Below are 4,787 nucleotides of genomic sequence, written 5' to 3' on the forward strand. Positions count from 1 at the left end.
GGTTGTGAGCCACCATGTGGTTGCTGGGATTTGAACTCTGGACCTTCGGAAGAGCAGTCGGGTGCTCTTACCCACTGAGCCATCTCACCAGCCCCCTTTTTGTATATTTTGTTGTTTGTTTTTTGAGACAGAGTCTCTTTAGGTATCACTGAATGTCCTGGAACTTGCTATGTAAATTGCAGTCTGCCTGCTTCTTCCTCCCAAATTCTGAGATTAAAGACATGTAATGCCACACCCAGGAAGTCTGTCTTTCACATCTAGGCTCAGATGGTATATTATTACAATCAACATAATCCTAAAAACTAAATGATAAAGTCTTACTCTCTCACCTATTACCAAAGTGTAGTTAATATGTCTTTTTTAGACATATGCCACCCAGGCTGGTGTCAAACATGCCATCCTTCTGCCTTAATCTCCTGAATGCTAGGTTGCAAGTGCTAGGTATAAATGTTGGTACAGGAACATTACAGGTGATGATGGTCTTATTCTTAAATTGTCTTTTATTTAAAAAATATTTTTATTTATACAGTGCTAGATATAACAGACTATACGATCCAGAATCGATTTACATATTTGATCAAATGACTACCAAAAATAGCTGAGAAGCATTTTTGTGGAAAAATTGGACCCCTTGTTCATTGTTGGTAGAGGTATAAATTGATTTATCTTTTTTGAAAACACCATAGTGGTCTCTTAGCAATCATATGATGTCACAAATCTACTTGTGGGTATACATACCAAAGAGTAGGAAGCAGGACCTCAAAAATGTACACCCTCTGCTCATAGCACCGTATAAAAAAGCAGCAGTGCTCTCGGAAGCAAACTAAAGGTGTAAGAATAAGGTAATACAGTGGGGGCTGGAGAGATGACTGCTTTTCCAGAGGACCTGAGTTCAATTCCCAGCAACCACATGGTGGCTCACAGCCATCTGTAATGGGATTTGACGCCCTCTTCTAGTGTGTCTGAAGACAGCAGCAGTGTACTCATATATATAAAATAAATAAATCTTTTTTTAAAAAAGAAAAAATGGTAATACAGTCATCATGTATGTAACAGAGGGACTGTCCATTTTAAAAAGGAATGTCACCTGTTGCAACCAGAGTAAATGTTGAGGACATGCTTCAAGTGAAAAAGTTACAAAAGAACAAGTACTGTATGTGAGGCATCTAAAAAATCAAGTTCCTGCGGAGGCAGCAGGATCGGGTCCTAGAGCAACCTGGGCTTGCATGGGACCCCGTTTCAAAGAACAGTCACAGGAACAGAATAGTGCTTCCAAGGATGGTAGGGGTAAGCAAAGAAGGCATCGCCGTTTGGATATAGAGTTTGAATTTTGCAAGTTGAAAGCTAAAGAAATTGAACAACAGTGAATATAGTCATCAGCACTAAACTGCACACTTAAATTTTTTGATATAGTGTATTTGATATTATGTAATTGCACCAACCTTTATAAATAAGAATTTTGAGCTGGGTAATAGTGTTACATGCCTTTAAGCACTTGGGAGGCAGAGGCAGAGGCAGGTGGATCTCTTAGATTCAAGGCCAGCCTGGTCTGCAGAGCAAATTCCAGGATAGCCAGGGCCACACAGAGAAATCCTGTCTTGAAAAACTAAAAATACAAGAATTTTGTAAATAGTAACTTTTCTTCCCACTTATTTTTCAGGATTCAAGATTGTAGTCAAAGTGGAATTGTTTAAACATACATCAATATGAAGAGACTTGGCTGATTCTTAAAATAATAGTGTGTTAAAATGTAGAATTCAATGTTTTATACTTTCTTTAATAAAACAGTAGTTTTTAACCTTGTTGAAATTTTTTATGGATATTAGTTAAGATTGTAGTGCTAAAAGGTTTTATCTATAATACTTTTTACTTTAAAAGAGAAATTTTGGGGCTGAGGTTTTCAAGACAGGGCATCATGTATCCTGCCTTTCCCTCCTTGAGTGCTGAGATACAGGCATGCATGCACCACCACTCACATTCCTGTCAATTCAAATGTCTTTCCCTTTTGGTGCACTTTGAACTGTAGCAGTTACACTCCCTTATGTAAGAGGAGTATATTCAAAGACCCCCAGAAGATGCCTAAAACTGGATAGTTCTGAACCAAATGTGTGTTGTTCCTATATGTACATGTCTGTGATAAAGTTACATGACTGGTGGTTAGTGTTGTTCGCTTGACAGAATCTGGAATCACTAGGAGGCAAGCCTCCAGTTACAACTGTGCCAGATTAATTAGATTGGTTAGTCTCTTGACCAGGTCTGTGAGGAATTAGTTGGGTTTATTGAGGTAAGAGACCAGCCTTACAGGAGGACAGCAGTATTCTGTGGGCTTGGGTCCTGGATTGCATGAAGAGGAATCTAGCTGAACGTGAACATTGATGCTCTGTCTCTTAACTGCAAATACAGCGTGACCAGCTGCTTCATATACCTGCAAGGAAGTCCTGCCATGATGAACTATACCCTTGCAACTATGAGGCAAAATAAACTCCAAATATTTTATCATAGCAACAGAAAAAGTAAATGAGAGGCACAGTCAAGATTTATGGTATGCAGTGTTGGTGCACATGTATATTCAGGTGCATGTGCCTGTGAAGGCTAAAGGAGGACATTGGGAATTATCCTCTATCACTCTCTTTTATTTATTCATTTATTTAATGTGCATTGGTGTTTTGCCTGTATATATGTCCGTGTGAGGATGTCAGGTCCCCTGGAACTGGAGTTACAGTTGTGAGCTGCCTATTGAACCCCGGTCCTCTGAAAGAGCAGCCAGTACTCTAAACTGCTGAGCCATCTTTCCAGCCCCCTACCTTGTTTTTTGAAATAGGGTGTCTCAGTAACCCTGAAGTTCATCATTTTGGCTAGACTGACTGCTCAGTAAGTTCCTGGGACACACCTGTCTCCACCTCCAACACAGGTTACAGTCAAGGCCAGCTTCTGTGTAAGTAGTGAGTATTTGAAGTTAGATCCTCTTGCTTTCATAGCCAGAAATCTTACCCCTGAACCACCCCCCTTAACCCTTTTTTATTTTTTGGTTTGGTTTTTGTTTTCAGGGTTTTTAAAATTTACTATAGTCTGCATGTGTATGTCATGCATGCATACCACTCCACACATGGTAGAAATACAGTCGGTTCTCTCCTTTCACATTTATGTGGGCTCTAGGGATTGAACTTGGGTCACCAGACTGACACAGCAAGCACCTTTATCTGCTGAGCCATCATCTTACACAGCCTCACAGCTGCTGGAGGTACCATGCCTATTTGGAGGATGGGTTGCAGTGGTGCAAGGATCAAAGCTGGGGCTTCCCATGTTCTAGACAGGTGCTTAATGAGCTGCATCACCAGCTTTATCATTTTTTTTAAAGATTTATTTATTTATTTATATGAGTACACTGTAACTGCCTTCAGACACACCAGAAGAGGTCATCAGATGGTTGTGAGCCACCATGAGGTTGCTGGGATTTGAACTCAGGACCTTTGGAAGAGCAGTCAGTGCTCTTAACCACTGAGCCATCTCTTCAGCTCCTCTTCATCATCTTAAATTCTGCTGGAAATACGACTGCAGATTCTCTGTAGACATAGCCTCTCCAGGAATGTGTTTCCCATCCAAACCTGTTCAAGCTGTAGTCATCCCTGCAGTAAATGGCTCAGAAAGACTTGTTTCAGGGCCCCCTTGCTGCAGTGTTCTTAGGGCCTGACTACTTAATGGGACACACATTTCCAATGAAATATGTTTTCTGTTGATGTTTCCCCACCAACAAATTTAAAACCTTTTCCGTCTTTTTTTTTTGTTTGGTTTTTTTGTTTTTGGTTTTTTGAGACAGGGTTTCTCTGTATAGCCCTGGCTGTCCTGGAACTCTCTTTGTAGACCAGGTTGGCCTCGAACTCAGAAATCCGCCTGCCTCTGCCTCCCAAGTGTTGGGATTAAAGTTGTGCGCCAACACACCCGGCAAAACCTCTTCCATTTTAACTGAGCACTTATGCACAGTTGAATCATTGTAGCAAAACTAGCACATTTTTCCCTTTCTTCATAATTCCACAGATCCCTTGTTACTGTAAAATGTTAGAAGTGTGTGGATATTAGTTTTCCTTATTGAAATCATTTCACTTAAATTATTTTTATGTGAATGGATGTTTAGCCTGCATATATATATATATATATATATATATATATATATATAATTTGTATATCCCATGTGTACAGGGTACATGGAAGCCAAAAGAGGGTCAGATCCCTTGAGACTGGATTTATACACCTAGGGCTGGAGTTACAGACCATTGTGGGTGCAAAGACTTGAACCAGAGTCCTCTGGACGATCAGCCAGTACTTTAGCCATCAAGCCACCTCTCCAGCCCCCATTTCACTTGTTTAAAAGCATTGCTACCTTTCTCTTTGGCAGACACAGGTCAGTAATGCTGGTACTATTGCATGTTGGAGCCATTACGAAGCAACACCAAGGCTTAACACAAGGACTGCAATGACTAACGTGCAATTGTGGGAGCTGGAGAGATGGTCAGTGCTTTGGAGCACTTGTTGCTCTTGCAGAGGACTCAGGTTCAATTCCCAGCACTGACATAGCAGCCCAACCACCTGTAATTCCAGTTCCAGGGAAATTGACACCCTCACGTGACCTTCATAGGCATGTATGCATACATACATTAAGGCAAAACACTAGTACACAAGGAATCTAAAAAAATTTTTTGTTTTTTTTGTTTTGTTTTGTTTTTTGAGACAGGGTTTCTCTGTGTATCCCTGGCTGTCCTGGAACTCACTCTGTAGACCAGGCTGGCCTC

At 40.7% G+C, this 4,787-nt stretch overlaps 1 protein-coding gene across 2 annotated transcripts in view; it reads left to right on the forward strand.

The window, feature by feature from the left end:
* The window catches only part of Ddx43 (DEAD-box helicase 43), a 28,234-nt gene extending 26,436 nt beyond the window's left edge, over positions 1–1,798 (forward strand). The window contains exon 17 of one of the 2 annotated variants that reach the window (XM_021172583.1): positions 1,661–1,798. The gene's annotated coding sequence lies outside the window, so the exon portion shown is untranslated. The remainder of the gene's footprint in view (positions 1–1,660) is intronic. The other variant, XM_021172584.1, reaches the window with a different exon arrangement.
* Positions 1,799–4,787: the final 2,989 nt, after the last annotated feature.

Source organism: Mus caroli, chromosome 9 (assembly GCF_900094665.2).
Source record: "Mus caroli chromosome 9, CAROLI_EIJ_v1.1, whole genome shotgun sequence".
NCBI lineage: Eukaryota > Metazoa > Chordata > Mammalia > Rodentia > Muridae > Mus > Mus caroli.